Source organism: Carica papaya, chromosome 5 (assembly GCF_054855325.1).
Source record: "Carica papaya isolate Zhongbai chromosome 5, ASM5485532v1, whole genome shotgun sequence".
Classification (NCBI taxonomy): Eukaryota; Viridiplantae; Streptophyta; class Magnoliopsida; order Brassicales; family Caricaceae; genus Carica; species Carica papaya.
Genome location: NC_142313.1, coordinates 33,624,028 through 33,643,580, shown reverse-complemented (window position 1 = coordinate 33,643,580; position 19,553 = coordinate 33,624,028). Strand labels below are relative to the sequence as shown.

Below are 19,553 nucleotides of genomic sequence, written 5' to 3'. Positions count from 1 at the left end.
GTCTCTATAGGTTGGTTTTGGAAATCTCACAACGGTAAGTATGCAATAAATGATTTTACTTATGATAAATGAATTTACTTAAATTAAGAGCTCTATTGATTATTTTTATGATTTTTTACTGACTTTCAATTTTTGTATCGATGAGTAGTGTGATATTCTTACTGGGTTAATGTAGCTCACCCCTTCATTAACTATTTCAGATTAAGAGAATTAAGAATCAGATCCCGATCAATAAGAGGGTTGTGAATAGTTCACCATCTGAAATCTTTCAAAAGCTAGTGAAGGTCGTCCTAATATACTCAATTATTTACTTTTCATTTATTTTTTTGATTTTTGTTTGTTCTTTTAGAATGAATATTCTCATATCCCTATTAGGTATTTTAAATTATTGTGTAAAAAATGTAAAGTTTAACTTTATTATTCCGCTTCCGCATTCAATTTATGTCTTTATCTCATTTTAAGTTTTGCGCCATTACAATTTATTTATAATTTCTTGAGCATATATTTTTCTTAGTATTTACATAGGCCTTTGTAACATGTTTAGACTTAGATGATGTTTGTCTCTCTAGCCAAAATTTGTAAAAGTTTTAACATGTAATTTTGGCTCTATGATGTCTTCGAATGTAGAAGTTTCTTCCCTTGATGCTTGTTGTTTGACCACCTATTTATTAATATTAATTTCTCTTTTTAATTTTTTTTAAACCCTTTCTTTTGTTTTCCGTTTCTTTCATTCTTCTTTGGGGGTTGGAAATTGTTAACGTACACCTTTGGCATTTGAATGTGGTAACGATAAAACCTATTTCTATCTCTCTTTACTTAATTTTTATTTTATTATTTAAATATTACTTTATTTGTATTGATTATTATTATTATATATATATATATATAATTGATTTTTCTTGCACCTTTTTTCTGGAGTAAATACTTGTAAGGGGGTAAAGCCCAAATGAGCATATATACCTTACTCGGGTCCTTATCTTGTTATTTATTCAAATTCCCAATTTACTCCTAGTTTACTTTATTCAGCCCAAAGGGGAATTTAGATCATTAAAAAATTTAATGTTGGTTGGGGCAAATAATGGTAAAATTGTATTACACATTGTTTAGGGAAATTAAATTTTTTTTTTTTTTTTCAAATGAAGAAATAGACTTTTCCAAATCCTAATTTTAATTTTCCCACAAACATTCTCCTCTACTCTTTATGATCTTCAAATCCAAATAATGAAATGAGAGTGTTTAGAGTCACCTCACAGTTTGCTTCAAATATAGTCAATTAAGTTTCTAGAAATGAGGGAGACCTTGAAATTAATTTTAAGCTTCTCGGATGGTTAGTTAACAAGTTATTACATTATTGTCTTTCTCAGATGTAGAAGGGGTTGTCCACCATGTGTTCAAATTCTATTTAAATGAATTTATGGGTGAATTTTTTACCCTTATTATAAAATAGAATACATAAAAAAGAAGTTAATTTAAATATGTACCAAGTATATAAAATTACTATTAGATATCATATAAAGTAATTGAGATGTTGAAATTAAATGGAAATAGAATAAGTTAGAATTGAATGCAAGGTTATTTTTAGATGTCTATGCTTATCCAGTTCTCTTGTACATATGCTTTTTCTCTCAAATTTCTCTTTAGTTCTTTTTAATCAATCGAGGCTCTTCTCAGTAATATGTTTGCAATTGGTTATTTTTAGATCTACTTTATTCATGGGTTCCTACTAATGGATCTATTATGCCTAGTTTGTAGAGTTAGATGTTGTAGAGTTAGACGTATATAATGGGTTTTGACTATCTACTTTTTTTTTTTTTATTGTATATACACATGCATATATATCAAATGTATTTTTGTATTATATATATATGTGTGTGTGTGTGTGTGTGTGTGTCTATCATATGTATATTTAGTGAAACTAAGAAAACAAATTAAGTTTAGCCAAAACAAGTACATCATATTCGTGTTGACTTCTAATGAGTAATCTACTAAATTATTTAATTATTTATGATCTGATGAGTACTATAGATTATACTATGTAAGTGTAATTAGGGTTTGAAATTGACAAGGGATCTATATGTTTGACCCAGTTGTCAGCCACCAGGAATTACAACAGTAGCAACCGAAGTGTCATGGGTTCCCATTACAGTTAACCGGAGTAAAAAAGGAGCACGTAGAGTAGAGCCAGAGTCAAGCTTCCAAACAACACCCCATGACTATTGCACGGGTAGCCAAGTTTCTGAGTCTAGAGCTTGTTTCAATTCAACTCTCGCAAGCTCTCCATCTCCGTACTCATATTCAATTAGCGTTGCAATATAGTTGGAGTTGGAGCCCAAATCAATATGGAAAGTCATTGTTTTTTTTTTTAGATAGTTGCACTTAACTCTGTCAAAATTTTAAAGAAAAATTATCTGTTGTTTAAAGAAAAAAAATTAAATATCAATGATAAATTTATATTAAATTACTTTCTATATTAAATTTTCAACACTCTGGCGCGGCGAAGTTGATCTGCATCAGCAGAATTAGCCATGGCTCCGGAAACAATACGACTTAAATGGAAGTGAACTGAATCTGATGCGCATGGACTACCTGAACAGTTGTCTGTAATTAGTACGTTCACTGAATTTCTTGAGCATACATTATTATCATCATATGTACATTTTACCTGAATCAACAATATTCATAATTCAAAAATTAGCAGTAGCTAGTGAAAGAAAGTAAAATTTGAATATACAGACATATATTCGTCAATCTCAAAGGGAGTGAAATTCTCACCAATACAGACATTTGTCAACATTAATGCTTAAGGAATTATAATATATATGTACATATATATATTATTAATGGGTTGGCAAATGGTACCTGATAACAGGCTCCACATCCTTTTCCTTCCTTAAAGAGGGAAGCACCTCCTGCCGATACCATTGCAGAGAATGGAGGTTGGTCGACAGTAGGCCCGTATCCACAAGCTCCACCTATATGATACACATATATACATGTGTATATAATTAATGTTAAATGAATGGAGTATATATATGTATATATAATGTGTTATATGTGTGTAAATAGGAGATTACCATCAGTACCAGCACCAGTAGGGCTACCATACCAGGTAGCAGCAGCAGGTGACCAATCGGAATCAGTTTGTGAGTCTGAAAAAATTAAGTAACTTAGGGTAGAAACAGTGACAAGATTCTAAAAACACACACAAATATACGAGTAAAACGTATAATGAACATCTAAATGAAAACTCCATAATCTTAAAATTATTATCGCTACGATTCTTTCTGTTTCCTTCTTGATTTAGTTGGGAGCAAAAGAAAACTCCATATTTATAGACAAAGTAAGCCCATGGTACAAGGCGGGACCCGTACGGTGTCGTTTTATGGAGGATTTATTTTAGTTTTGTTCGGTAATGTTGGCGTTAATGGTGGTTAGTACCGTTGAAAAAGTGGATTAACTGTCGAAGATAAAACCCATGTGACGGACTCCTCTTTAGTCACCATGTTATACGAAACACTTGACGGGGATTGGAGTTTTATTTTATGGGTTCAAATTTGAATACGTTCTGGCTTCATTATTTTTATTTTTACGTCATACTTATTATATAGTTTTTTGTGACATCATTTGATAAGTTTATTTAAAGAGCCAAAGAAAATAGTTATTTAATTATTCTAAAATAATTATTTTAATTTATGAGAAAAAAAATTAAGACCATCGGAATTAGTGTGAGTAGTTAAATAAAAAAGAATGAGAAAATGTTAAAGAATACAAGTTAACTGACTTCTTAAATAATGAAGAAATGGAGTTTTGTTCACATGGTTTTCGCAAGCAAACCGACTTCTTAACAAGCTATCGTACATTCTCTCATCCTTAAATTTCTCCACATGCCCTTATCACTTTCAAGCACGTAACAATTGCATCTTAAAGTGTTAATTTTAAGTCTCTACACATTTACTAACTAGTAGTAGCTCATTTGGCTAGCAATTTTGTTGGTAGGGGGCCCTCAATTTGAATTGTGATAAGTCTCAACTCGATTGTCTCAAATTATTATAATTGTCTATAAGGGAATAATGAAACAATAACCTTCAACAAACCAATTTAATTTTTTAAAAAAAAAATAATAAAATTTCAAGGTATATATTTATATAACGACCTCAGAAATTTAAAAAAAAAATGTATATAAAAATTTTGAGTGCGGAAACGAAATAAAAAGTTCTGATTAATATCCCTTACACAATAACCGAAACGTACTAACAATATGAAAGAATAAGTTAACTAAAGAAAATACTAAAAATGAAATACTATAAGGAAAACTATAAATATTTAGGCATCTACTCGCCGTCTTCCTGCGGAATGGGCTCGGGAACCAAGTTCTCCTGATCTGAAATGGTTAAATAAGGAATGAGTTACACTAACCCAGTAAAGACGTTACACTATATTACTGTCACAGAAGTAAAAGTTTGTAGAAAAACAAAAACGACCAATGGAGCACAATTTTTAACAAATTCATTAATCAATAATAAAACTCTTTACTGTCCACTTACCTCAGTGAGATTTATGAAAACGACCCATAGAAACAACAACATCAAAGATATCATGAATTCATACATACTCTGTAACATAGCACATGTCATACTTTTATATTTCAATCATCAAACAACAATTTTCCTCTTTTATCAGCATACCAGTATCCATGGGGATCTTCAGGGGTCCCCGCTACACGTGAACCATTAACTTTAACATCTTAATTCCAGGGTCGTCCCCATACCCCATTCGGTATGGGCGCCAAAACAATAAACCTCAATACTCCGTCTGGTATGAGGGTGAAGCGGGTCATCCCCATACCCCGTCTGATATGAGTGCCAAAATATTTAAAGTCTGTATACCCCGTCCGGTATGAGACAACGTTCACGGTAGGGTTCCCTCTGGACCCGGTCCGTCCACCATCTCCCAATATATCTAGTAAGGTTGTCAACTTATCCATTTATCAATTCACATATCTTTTCTATTTTTCCTTAGTTTTTTTGTTTCTCACATAATCATTAATATTTAAACAAGTAACGAGCATCTAGCAAGGCAAGCATATCATCGGATTCATAAAATCGACCAGTAAAGAAATAAACAATGATTCATGTATTCAAAATCATAGAATAATTAAATCAGATACTATACTACATTTAGACTGTAAAATAAATCAAAGAGGAACTAACAGATAAATATGTCCGGTTCGGGACTCCATTAGCAACCGTAATAATTATGTATATCTATCTAATTTATAAAATATAGTTTTATCATTTATTAAACTTTAATCCCATGATAGGAAATAAGGTGAGGGGTCCTTACTTGATTCGAAACTGAAAACAGGATTTTCACTACGCTTACGGGCAGTCCTTAGGTTCCATAATTTTTTTTCGAGAACTGAAACACGCTTATAGTACCTACATATGTTCCAAATAATTCAAAAATCAGACCCAAGGCCTATTCAGCCAATTTCAAAATTCTGGCACGGCGGCTCCACCGTGCTCCGGCGACGGCGCGGTGGCGATCTGCCTCGGGTTGGCCGTTTTCGGCCGTTTTTTACCGAATTCGGCCAAATTTGCATTGGTTCCTGTGAGAAAACACCCCCAGGGCCCTCAGTGGGCTGAAAAAACACCGAAAATCGAAACTTACCGGCGGTAGGGCTCTCCGGTGCGATGGCTCCTCCGGCTTGAGTCGCGATTTGGTGTTTTGCTCCGGTCAACCTCGTTTGGCGGCCGGAAGGTACTCCGGTGCGGCGGCGGGTGGCGGCGGTCGGTTCTCTGATGGCTGGGCTGTCTTTTCCGGCGAGGGCTCTGGCGGCTGGGGTTAGAGTTTGGGTGTGGATGAGATTATTTATAACCTTCTGCTTTTAATCTGAGCCGTCCATCGCTATGAAATCTAGGCCGTCCGTACGCGTGCAATCTGGGCCGTCCGTATGCGCTTTTGATCTGGGTCCTCCGTGCGCGCGGGAATGAATCTCAACCGTTCGATCGCGCGCACGTGGTTCGCCCACGTGGCCTTCCGCGTCAGTGTCTCTGCCATGCGGCATGTCCTAGTTGGCCGGGGCTGCTGACGTTGCGCAAGTTTTCTAAATTGCGTTTTGACCCCCGATTTTCGATTTTCTTTTCAAAAACACCCCCATAACCCAAATTTTTACCCCTTTTTTCCAAAATTGTCTTCAATTAAATCCGAAAAATAATTTTATCCTTTTTTATTATTATTATTATTTTTATTTCTATTTAATTAAATTAAACTAAATTAAAAATATATATTATCACATAATAAATTATTATATTCATCTAAAAATTACAAAAAAGTTTAAAATACAATAAAATAATATTAATTTGGGGTGTTACAATTTATATTTTTATATGATTGCCTATAATATTTTAGAGAACTCTTTTGATTTTTATGAATTATATGATTTGAAATTGAATTATAAGAGTGTTATATCATATAATACAAATGCTCATAATTTTTTCATAAGACAAAAGATTAAACCCAAACACGAATATTTAATTCTTAAATAAGAATATAATGATATTTGAGTTAAATGTTATTGATGCTTTATTGATATTCTATAATTAGTTATGAAGATTTGTCATTTTTTTAAACTTCTAAAATAGTATAAATAGTAAATGCATATTGATATTAAGGTATTTGAATAGTTCAAGAGTTTTATAAAATGTTCTTAGTGAAAAAAATGTGAATAAAAGATCTCACTGAATTAAACTAGATCCATGAATCTAAAAAATAGTGAAAATTCTTGATCTCTTTTAATATTTCTCTCAATTCAAAAATTCATGATTTGAATTGATGTCCTTTCATTGATTCCTCTCAAATTGTATTAATTTATCATAAAGATTTCATTTCAATAGAATTTGGCTATTTACCATATATGAAAATCTCTACTACGCATTCGTAGTTGAATGGTTATGTAATAGCTCAAACCCCAATGTTGATAGGTACGGACATTAGCACAATATTATAACTCGTATAATAGATAAATATTAAAAATATAGCGAAACTACATTTTAATACACATCCCTTGTGACATAATAATTATTCGTTTACAAATAATTGAGGTATTTAAATTAATTTATAATATTAAAATAAAAACTAATAAAGGTCTTCTTCACCATCTTTTATTGATCTTGAACTTGTTCCTCATCTCCTTTGAGCTAGATGGCGGTGAATTGAGGTGAGTTTCACGAGCTCAGTAAGAAAAATAATTCTATAATGAAAACTTACGTACATACGTTCACGCAATATATAAAATATAATAATATTTGTAATCAAAAAAATGTCAAACAAAGCATCCTAATTAAAATACACAATAAAACAAATTACCACACGAAATATATTCTAATCCTTACTCTTATAACCTAATTCTTGTTCTTATTTCAGATAACACTTACACTCGAAATATCACAATACAATCAGAATATCACATTTAAGGTTTTATCGCGCGATGCCATTTATATTATTATCGAGGAGAGGTGAAATAAATCCCCCCATCGCATGGATAATACACACACAAAATCTCACATTGGCTACAACAGTTACGTTTACTAGGTGACTCACACTTACAAACACCTATCAAATCTGGACTAGGTTTCAAACTCTATTTATATGCAGGTTCACCATACCTGCTAAACTTCAGTCATACACACACCTTCCCCTCCTCGATTCAGACTAAACAAGTAAGTATTTAGGGTCTTTACATTCTACACTCTTTTCAAATCTCTCTCATTTCTAATTCACTTATTTTATACCTAAAATCTCAATTTCTATGCATGATAAAACACAAACACACAGATAATACACGATATTATCACACATATAAGGGTCATACATTTTAAATCACTTTCTAAATTATCGTGTACTATATCACAGAGTAAGCACAGGATCCTCAGATTCATCACACAACTGTACTAGATCACACAGCAAGTACAGTGCGTCGTACATCTACACTAGATTACACAACAAGTGCAGTATACCAAAATTCCACATTTACACACATTGATTATACATTTCACATGCTACATGTATACACACATATTAATACACACACATATATTATAATACAGACATGTATCATCACTACATGTCTCGCACAAGATATATATTTATATTTACACACACAATCTCTACTAATACATACACACACGTTCATACTTAAACACGTATATATTTATATACGCATTTATATTTATATTTATATTCACGCATTTATTCTTTTCAGCTTTGTTCTTATCAATTATGTTATTATCAATTCTTATATAATATATCGTATTTTTTATATATATATACACACACATGCATAACAACGTATGTAACGGTCCGAGACTTAAAAGGAAATAGAATCATAAATTGAATGCGGAAGTAAAATAATAGAGTTAGGGTTTACATTCCTTATATAATAATTTAGAATACCCAATAGGGCTACGTGAATGACCCTTCTAAAAGAACAAAAGAAAGTTAAAGAAATAAATAGAAAGTAAACAACTAGGCATCCTATTCACAACATTTTTGTGGATCGGGATCTGGATTTTGATCATCTTGATATGAAATGGTTAATAAAAGAGTGAGCTACACTAGTTTAGTAAGAATGTTACACTACTCACCGATACAAAAAATATTGGTAAAAATCATAAAAGCAACTAATGGAACTCTTTAATTAAGTAAATTTATTTATCATAAATAAAATAATTTATTTCATACTTACCATAGCGAGATTTTCAAAAACTAACCTATAGAGGTAATAACATAAAAAAAACATCATAATCTCATATTCAATCAGTCATAACAACAACTTTCTCTTTTTATTTGCTTACTGGTATTCCTGGGAGTCCATAGGGATGTCCCACTACGCATGAACCCATAGCAAAACTTATCAACTAATTGGACATCTCCATACCTACGTCTGGTATGAGCGCCAAAAGTACCATCCCTCAATACCCCGTATGGTATGAGGATGAATCGGGTCGTCCCCATATCCTGTTCGGTATGAATGCCAAAAATATCTTTCCTTGATACCCCGTCTGGTATGAGGTAATGTTCACGATAGGGTTCTCTACGTACCCGGTCCGTCCACCATCTCCTAGGATATCCAATAAGATAATCGTTTCATTCATTCACTTAACCAAGCAATTTTCTGTTTGTATTTAATTTTTAATTTTACAATTTAACTATAAATCGCGTAAGACATAATACACGCATCAAGAAATACAACTGAATCATCTTACCAATTCTAATGTACTATTATGCATTTAAAACTGTAAAACCAAATAATCAGTTAAAACAGGACAAACAGTGATAAATAACTAGTTCCGGCTCTATTAGTAATATGTAATTAATTATTGAAATTTTTTAAATTACACAAAATATCGTATTATTTATAATTAGACTTTAATTCTATAATAGGGAATAAGGTGAGAGATTCTTACCTGAATCGGTGTACAAAACACTAAGCTTTCAGTTGTGCCTACTAGCGATTCTCGGGTTTTCCAAATTTTCCTGCGGAGAATGAAACATGCTTCACGTACTTAAAAACACCCCAAAAAATCTAAAATTGGTGTTAAAACTCTTTTCTAGCAAATTTTAAAATTTCAGCATGACGGTACCGTCGTGCTCCAGCGACGGTACAGCCACCCGTGGCTGCGGTTTACCTCGCACTGGCCATTTTCGGCCAGTTTTAGCAAGTTTCGATCGGTTTTATACCCATCCCTGCCAAAAAAATATGTTAGAGGGCCTTGGTTGGCCGAAAAAAGTTGAAAAACAAAAACTTACCGATGGTAAATTTTTCTAGTGCGGTCGCTCTGTCGGCTCACCTTCACGGTTTGGCATTTTTCTTCAGGTCAACCTGTAAAAAACAAAATGATGAATATAATGGTAGAAAAATCTCACAAAACGGGAATCGGAAAGGGGCTCATTGGAGACGATTTTTAGTTTTTTCTACGATGGTGCCGCTGGGCTTTACCAGCAATTTCTGACTCATCCGCCGATTCTTTTGCTCCAATTTAGAAATGGAGGTGTTCAAAATCAAATTTCGAGCGAATGAGAGAATTTTTACCTTTTTTGGTGTTCGGAGGTGGCTTCGGTGCAGCAGTGGGGGGCGATCGGCTCCCTTCTCGGGCAACAGGTTCTTCTTTTCCAGCGAGGGCTGGGGGCTAAGATTAGAGTTCGGTGTGAAGTGAGATATTTATATCCGTCTCTCTTAAATCTGGGCCATTCATTGTGTTTGATTTTGATTGTCTGATCACATTTAAAAAGAAAATGAATTTGGACCATTCATCGCAATTTGATCTGGAATGTACGATCGCGTTTAAAGAGGTAATGAATCTAAACCGTTCATCACGTTTAATCGCGACCATCCGATCATGCCCTAGGAGAGAATGGATCTGGACTGTCCACACACGCAGGAACAAATCTGGGTCGTCCGATGGCAAGCACGCAGATTACCAGTATGTCCTCCTGCGTGGCACTGAGTCAGCGTGTCTTACCACGCGGGGCGCTCCGGTTCGTTGGGGCTGTTGACTAAGTGGTCCTACGTGGTGTATTTTTTTTAAATTATGTTATTGACCCCCAGTTCCTGATTTTTCTTTCAAAAACACCCCCCGAACCTAAATTTTCACATCTTTTTCCCAAAATTATTTTTAATTTCATCCTCCACATATTTTTTTTTTCTAATTTTACATTAAATAAAAATCTATAAATTTAAAATTAATCCCAGACCAAATTTCAGGTCTAGGTATTACAACTCTCCCCCTCTTAAAAGAAACAAATTTATCTCTCTCTCACTCAATCAAACAGTTAGGGATATTGGGCTCTGAATTCTGATTCTAGCTCCCATGTGGCATCTCTCTGTGTGTGATTCTGTCATAGGACCTTAACAAATGGAATTTTCTAGTTGCAGAGTACTCTGCTCTTTCGGTTCACAATACTCACCGGCACCTCCTTGTAGGACAGATGCTCCTGGAGTGAAAGGGGCTTATGAGCTAAGATGTGAGAAGGGTCCGAGTTGTACCTACATAATATGGACACATAAAATACATTATGGACCTTGGATAGTTTTGGATGTAGTGCTAATCTATAGGCGGCGGTGCCAATTTTGTCTAAGATTTCAAATTGCCCAATAAATCGGGGAATTAAGTTATCCACTCTTATCAAACCTACTGATTCTCTTTAAAGAAGTGACTTTAAGGAACACTCGATCACATTTCTCAAATTCCAAATGCCTCATTCGGGTATCCGCATAACTTTTCTACCTGCTCTGAGCCATCTGAATGTTCTTCCTGATCTTAACTATTTTTGCTGTAGTTTCCTCCACAAGATCTGGATCGAATAATTTTTTATCACCCACCTCTCCCCAACAGATCGGCGATTTGTATGGGCGGCCATATAATGTCTCGTACGAAACCATGTCAATACTTACTTGGTAGCTGTTATTGTAAGCAAACTCTATCAAGGGTAAAAGATCATCTCAATGGCCCCCGAAGTCAATAACAGAAACTCGGAGCATATCCTCCAGTGTGCAGATCGTCTTTTTTAATTGTCCATCGGTCTAAGGTGGAATGCGATACTAAGAGACAGTTTTATTCCTATGGCTTACTGAAAACTAGACTAGAACTGAGAAGTGAACCTGAGGTCCCTGTCGGACACTACTGTCACTAGCACTCCATGTAACCTAACTATCTTCCGGATATACATTCTTGTTACCTTGTCCAATGGGTCAATCATCTTGATGGCCTAGAAATGGGAAGACTTGGTGAGCCGGTCAATAATTATTCAAATGACATCATGTCCCGAGCATGCCCTAGGCAATCCTGTGACAAAATCCATTGTGATGTGTTCCCACTTCTATTCTAGAATTAGTAATGGCTGAAGTAGCCCTAAGCGTTGATTATCTACCTTGACTTGCTGACATACCAAACACTTGGAAACAAAGTTGGCCACATCTCTTTTCATCCTGTTCCACTAAAATTAAGGTCACATACTTTGATACATCTTAGTACTTCTGGGATGCATGACAAACTTTGAGATATGGTCCTCGGTCATGATGTCCACTTTCAGCTCACTGTCACATAGAACACACACTCTGTCCTGAAATCTAAGCAACCAATCGGTAAAGACTCAAAATTCTGAATTTACTCTTTGTTCTGTATATTTCTTGAGGGCTGTTAGGGCGAAATCGGCAGATTGGGCTTTCTTTATTTTCTATATCAACTCAAGTTGAACAGTTAGGTGGGCCAAGCATGTAACGCTCTTTAGGTCCTGAAGTCGTACCTGCTGTGTGGCCCCTATTGCCCTGCATTCTGAAACCATTAGGTGAGCTAACATACCTACATTTTTTCTACTGAGTGTGCCGGCTACCATGTTGTCCTTGCTTGGAGATACAAGATGTTGCAATCATAGTCCTTGAGGAGTTCTATTTATCTTATCTGACGCATGTTGAGATCCTTTTGAGTGAATATGTATTTCGAGCTCTTATGGTTGGTATAGATCTGAAAGGTTTCCCCATATAAATAATGGTACTAGGTCTTTAAGGCGTGGATAATCGCGGCGAGTTCTAAGTCATTAGTGGAGTAGTTTTTCTTATGACTCTTTAACTGCCTGGACCCATAGGCTATGACCTTCCCATGCTGCATCATAATACAACCTAACTCCAGGTAAGAGGCATCACTATAAACTGTATATCCACCTGTCCTGTTCGGCAAGACCAACACAGATGCAATAGTTAACCGCTTCTTTAGTTCTAAAAAAACTCCTTTCACAGTTCTCGTTCCACTCAAACTTGACATTCTTCTTTGTGAGCTGAGTCAAAGGAGTAGCTAGACCAGAAAATCCTTCCACAATCTTGTGGTAATAACCTGCCATCCCCAGAAAGTTACGAATCTCCTTGACAAAGGCTAAATTTTTTTAGCCGAGCACTGCCTCAACCTTTTCAGGGTTCACTGACACTCTATCCCTTGATATGATGTGCCTTAGGAAAGTAGTCTACTCGAGTCAGAACCCACACTTACTCAACTTTGCATACAACTTCTTTTCTGTGAGAACCTGCAAAACCTGAGTTAGGTGGTGAGTGTGTTCCTCTCTATTTTTTGAATAGATCAGGATATCATCGATGAATAGAATAACAAACTAATCCAAGAATTGTCTAAAAACTATGTTCATTAAATTCATAAAGATGGCTGGTGTGTTGGTTAGTCCAAATGGCATGACCAGGAACTCATAGTGTCTGTACCTGGTTCCAAAAGCTATTTTAAAAATGTCTTTTGTTTTGATTTATAACTGATGGTAACCTGAACGCAAGTCTATTTTGGAGAAGACTTAGGTACCCTGCAGCTGATCAAAAAAGTCATTGATCCTAAGGAGGGGTTACTTGTTCTTGATCATGACCCTGTTCAGTCCTCTGTAGTCAATTCATAACCTTAATGTCTCATCCCCCTTCTTAGCAAATGTGACTTCTGCACCCCAAGGGGACACACTATGTTGGATGAATCCACTATCTTGTAATTCATTGATTTGTTTCCTTAACTTCTCTATCTCAACACGGCTCATGCGATAAGGGACAACCGAAATAGGCTGGGTATTTGGCTGAAGATCTATGGTGAATTCCACTTCTCTGTCCATTGGCAGTCCGAATAGTTCATCCGAAAAGTCTTGGACCACCTGAATCTCTCGAATACAAATTTTTTTCTTAGATTTGCCTAATTAGAGAAAATAATCTAGTTAAAGCACTTAATAATAGGAAAAATTGCCATGAGGGAATAATGTTAAAAGAATTTTATTAATTTGTAAATGACTCTTCATTATGAAAATAATCTACGGTGGCATGATATGCCGCTAGCTAGTTCATTCCTATTATTACATCAAAGTCCCATGTGTCAATCTCTATTAGGTCTATACTCAATTTTTTATCTATTATATCTATAATACAGGCTCTATATATAACCTCCCCTAATAGTTTCCTACTCCCAGGAATAGACACAAACAACAAAGAATAAAGTCTTTCAGATAATATATTCAAGTTTGGTGTAAAGGCATATGAAACAAATGAATGTGAGACACCAGTATCAATCAAAATATGTGCAAGATGATTACAGATAGTATACATATCCTGTATCACGTCTGGGTTAGTTTCTGCATCTTGCTGAGTGAGATTATAAACCTTGCCCTGAATAGGAGGTCTAGCCTTGTTCTGATTCCTTGGACACTCTCTCGCGTAATACTGAGCACTCTCATATATACGGCAAGTATTGTTGAGGTAATAGTAGGTTCGGTCCCCATGATCCTTACCGCAATGTTGACAGGTCCCACCGCGTCCTATTGTCAGAATCTGAAGGGGAGTCTGACTCACTGGCCTAGGTCTCTTATTCTGCTGAACAGGTGAAGTGGGTGTTGGTCTATAGTGTGAATCCGAGGGCTTGAAATTCGCTACTACTGGAGAAAAAATGTGAAGGTTCCTCTCTAGTAGCTGTGCGTTGGCCAAAACGGTCGAGTAAGTATTGAACTCGAACACATACAGTTACTGTATAATCTTATAACGGAGGCCTCACACGAACTTGTTTGCCTTTCTATCTTCATCCATCATACTTTCAGGGGGATACTGGCCTAACTCTAGGAACTTTCGAGTATATTCTGATACAGTCATATCACCCTAGACCAAGTGTACAAACTCCATTTTCTTCATATGTCGGAGATGCTCTGAAAGGTACTTTGCATTGAAGACCATCAAGAATTATTCCCAAGTGACTGGAACGGGTAAGGTGGCCTACTTGAGTTGCCACTAGTGGTCTGCCTCTCCAACCAACATGTAGGTGGCAAGTATGACTCTCTGTTCGGGAATCACCCTAAAAGTCGTGAATGCCTTTTTTTATCTCATCTAACTAATACTCGGCCTTTTCAAAGGAGGATGCCCCTATAAAAGTGGATACATTTAGTCTTTTATACCTCTCAATATAGTCTGGGTCCATCATGGGAGGAACCGAGTCCCATAGAAGAGAGACTAAATTATGTTGGGGATCGACCGGATAGCCCTGTGGTGGTACTGAATGATATAGTGGGGGCACCGGATTGTACTGTGGTGGTGCTGGGTGATGCAGTTGAGGCACTAGACTATACTGTGGTGGTTCCGGATGATGCAACTGGGGCACCAGACCATATTGTGGTGGTGTTGGATGGTACTGTGGAGGAGCAGGGTCATACCGAGGTGGCTCAAGATCCTCCCGCTGCAGAGGTGGCTCAAATTGTGGCAGTGGAGGAGGGTCAGGTAGCTCTATCCTTTCCTCCCGAGCCTGCTGGGCAGCGATAAGTCTCTGCAACATTTTAAATAGTTGGTCAACATTCTCTTGAAGCGAACCCTCTTGGACTGCTCGGTTTAAGGTGAGTATTCATCTTCTCATCTATCTGTACCTGCATTTCACAAGAAATGGTTGAGTGATAATTCATTGTTTTTTAGTGTTTCATAAGGATTTTGTGTAAGAAATGGTTTCGAGTAACGTGGCTCTGATACCAACTTTAACGGCCTGAGACTTAAAAGAAAATAGAATTATAAATTGAATCCAAAAGCGAAATAATAGAGTTAGGGTTTACATTCCTTACACAATAAATTAGAATACCCAATAGGGCTACGAGAATAACCCTTCTAAAAGAACAAACGAACAATCAAAGAAATAAATGAAAAGTAAATAACTGGTTATCCTATTCGCAACCCTCTTGTGGATCAGAATCTGGATCTTAGTCCTCTTGATCTAAAATGATTAATGAAAGAGTGAGTTACACTAGTCCAGTAAGAATATCACATTACTCACAAATACAGAAATAAAGAATGGTAAAAATCATAAAAATAACTAATGGAGCTCTTAAATTAAGTAAATTCATTTATCATAAATAAAATCATTTATTGCATACTTACGTAATGAGATTTTCAAAAACTGACCTATAGAGGTAATAACACAAAAAACATCATAATCTCATATTCAGTTAGTCAGAACAACAACTTTCTCTTTTTATTTGCTTACTGGTATCCTTGGAGGTCCATAGGAATGTCCCACTACGCATGAACCCATAACGAAACTTGTCAACTAACTGGCAGTCCCCATACCCTATCTGGTATGAACGGCAAAAATACCATCCCTCAATACCCGATCCGGTATGAGGGTGAATCGGGCCGTCCCCATTCCCCGTTCGGTATGAGCACTAAAAATATCTTTCCTCGATACCCCATCTAGTATGAGATAACGTTCACGGTAGGATTCCCTATGTACCTGGTCCGTCCACCATCTCCTAAGATATCCAGTAAGACAACCGTTTCATTCATTCACTTGACCAAACAATTTTCCGTTTGCATTTAATTTCTAATTTCACAATTTAACTATAAATCACGCAAGATATGCAATACATGTATCAATGAAATACAACCGAATCATCATACCAATTCCAGTGTATTATCATGCATTTAAAACTGTAAAATCAAAAAATAAGTTAAAATAGGACAAACAATGATAAATAACCAGTTCCGGCTCCATTACTAACCTGTAATTAATTATCAAAATTTTTTAAATTATGCAAAATACCATATTATTTATAATTAGACTTCAATTCTATAACAGAGGATAAGGTGAGGGTTCTTACCCATATTGGCGTTCAAAACACTAAGCTTTCAGTTGTGCCTACTGGCAGTCCATGGGTTTTCTAAATTTTTCTGCGGAGATTGAAATATGTTTCACGTATCTAAATACGCCCCAAAAATCCAAAATTGGTGTTAAAACTCTTTTCCGACCAATTTCAAAATTTCAGTGACGGCACCGTCGCCTGCGGCGGTGATTTGCCTCGAGCTGGTCGTTTTCGGCCAGTTTTTGCTGATTTCTGCCAGTTTTATACCTATCTCTCTAAGAAAACACATTAGGGGGCATCGGTTGGCCAAAAAATTTGAAAAACAAAAACATACCTGCAGCGGGATTTTCCAGTGCGGCTCCGCTAACTCACCTTCGTAGTTGGCCATTTTTCTTCGGTCAACCTGTAGAAAACAGAATGATGAATATAATGGTGGAAAAATTGCCGAAATAGGAATCGGGAAGGGGCTCATCGGAGGAGATTTTTAGTTTTTCCCACGGTGGCACCTCCAGGCTTTACTCTAGTTTTTTGCTCATCTGCCGGTCCTTTTGCTCCAATTTAGCCATGGGGGTGTTCAAAATCAAATTTCGAGCGAATGAGAGAATTTTCACCTTTTTTGGCAGTCGGAGGTGGCTCTGACGCGACGGCGGGCGGCTCGACTCCTTTATCCGGCGACTAGTTCTTCTTCTCCGGCGAGGGGCTGGTAGCTAGGGTCAGGGTTCGGTGTGAAATGAGGTATTTATACTCATCTCCCTTAAATCTGGTCCGTTCATCGTGTCTGATCTCGACCGTTCGATCGCGTTTAAAGAGAAAATGAATTTGGACCATTCATCGCAATTTGATCTAGACCATACGATCGCGTTTAAAGAGGGAACGAATCTGAACTGTTCATCGCGTTTAATCGCAACCGTCCGATCGCGCCTGAGGAGGGAACGAATCCGGACCGTCCACGCGCACGGGAACAAATTTGGGCCATCCGATTACAGGCATGTGGATTGCCAGCGTGGTCTCCCGCGTGGCATCAAGTCAGTGTGCCTTGCCACGCGGCGCGCTCTGATTTTTCAGGGCTCCTGATTGGGCAGTCCTATGTGACACATTTTTTCTAAATTATATTTTGACCCCCATTTCTCAATTTTTCTTTCAAAAATACCCCCGTACCCAATTTTTTACCACTTTTTTCTAAAATTATTTTCAATTTCATTCTCCACCTATTTTTTTTCTAAATTTACATTAAATAGAAATTTATAAATTTAAATTTTATATTTTATATATTAAATTTATTTTTTAAAATTAATTTCGGGACCAATTTCGGGTTCAGGTATTACAACATAGATATATACACACTACATAAACATAAACAAATACAAATTAGACATACTAATTATATTTATATTATATTACACATACATTTGAACATTCACACACATTACACTATATATATACACATTTACATAAATATATAATTTATGTCTTCGTACGGAATACATATAATTCTTACCTATGGTCTGATCATGAAAGCTTTGGAAATCTTTTCTAGTTCGGTGTACAGTTTTTTCAAAAATCCAAATACTGTATGGATAATTTTTTTCGTGCATAATAAAAAATACATATATTAAATTATAAATAATTTTGAAAACTATATTACATGAAATGAGAAACGGATTTTACCTTAGGACAAGCGGCCCCAGTCACCAATGTCGCTACGCGCCATCACATGCGTGTCACCAAAAATGCCAAGCACTAATGATCGAATCAGCGTGCATTGTCGCATGTGGTGCACCAACATCAAATTTGGTCACCACCCTTCCATTTTTCTTCCTTAATTTCTTTTTCTCCTTTTTTTTCTTTCATTTTTTTTCTTTTATTCCTTTTTTCTCTTTTTTTATTGTTTTTTTTTCTTTTCTTTTTTGCTTTTTTTTTCTTTTCTTCTTCCTTCCTCTTCCTCGTTGCCTTTCCCTTTCCTCTTCTTCTTTTTCCTTTTTTTTTTCTTCTTTTCTTTTCTTTCTTTTCTCCCTTTTTTTTCTTTCTTCTTCTTCTTCTTTTTTTTTCCTTTTTTCTTCTTCTTCTTTTCTCTCTCTCTCTCTTCTTCTCCTTCTTCTTCTCTTCCCCATTTTTTTTCTTTTTCTCCTTCTTCTTCTCTTCTTCTCTCTCTTTCTTTCTCTCTCGGCTGCAGTGTCGCGCAACGCAATGAGACCCTTCTCCCTTAGTCATCGACGCCGCTCGACCCTTTCTCCTCTCATAGTCGCATCTCTCTCTTCTCACTCTCTCCTCTCTTTCTTGCTTTCTCTTTTTTTTGTTGTTTAATTACATATATATACATATATATATATATATTTGCCGCTTGGATATTACAGATTAAATCGTTTAACTCATAATTGGTGAATTCGTAGGTCTAGTTCTACTGGATGCACGCAAATGGGACCCTCTAGTAAGTCTATTAGAATTGATTTTGTATGAATAGAATTTTATCATCTATACATAACTAAGTGGTGTGGTATATTTATATCATAATATATGAATAGTAAGAATTAACATTCTTATTAAAACTAAAACTCATAAGAAAGAAAATGGATCTATGGATGAAATCAAATATGTAATATTTACAGACAAAAGTATTCAATTATTAAAAAAAATTAATATATTTCTAATATCGAATCAAGATCAATTAGGACAAAAAAAAGGAAACAAATGAGTCTTGTAGGATTCCCAAGGAATTCTTCGATTTAATTGTAAGAAACAAAAAATCTTAGAATAATTAATTCATATTGATATTTCTATTTCCCATATGTAACGTATTGAAAAGTGATAAAAAAACATAAAATCCAATTAGCTAGTTGAGACATAATTTTTAAGGGTACTACTTTATGCTTTCTTTTATGTTTTAAAATATTTAGAAATATTATATATACAATGAT

At 35.6% G+C, this 19,553-nt stretch overlaps 1 pseudogene; it reads right to left on the bottom strand.

Annotated features, from left to right (window-relative positions):
* Positions 1-1,983: 1,983 nt before the first annotated feature.
* Positions 1,984-17,204, bottom strand: LOC110806510 (putative expansin-B2; annotated as a pseudogene).
* Between the last annotated feature and the right edge of the window lie 2,349 nt (positions 17,205-19,553).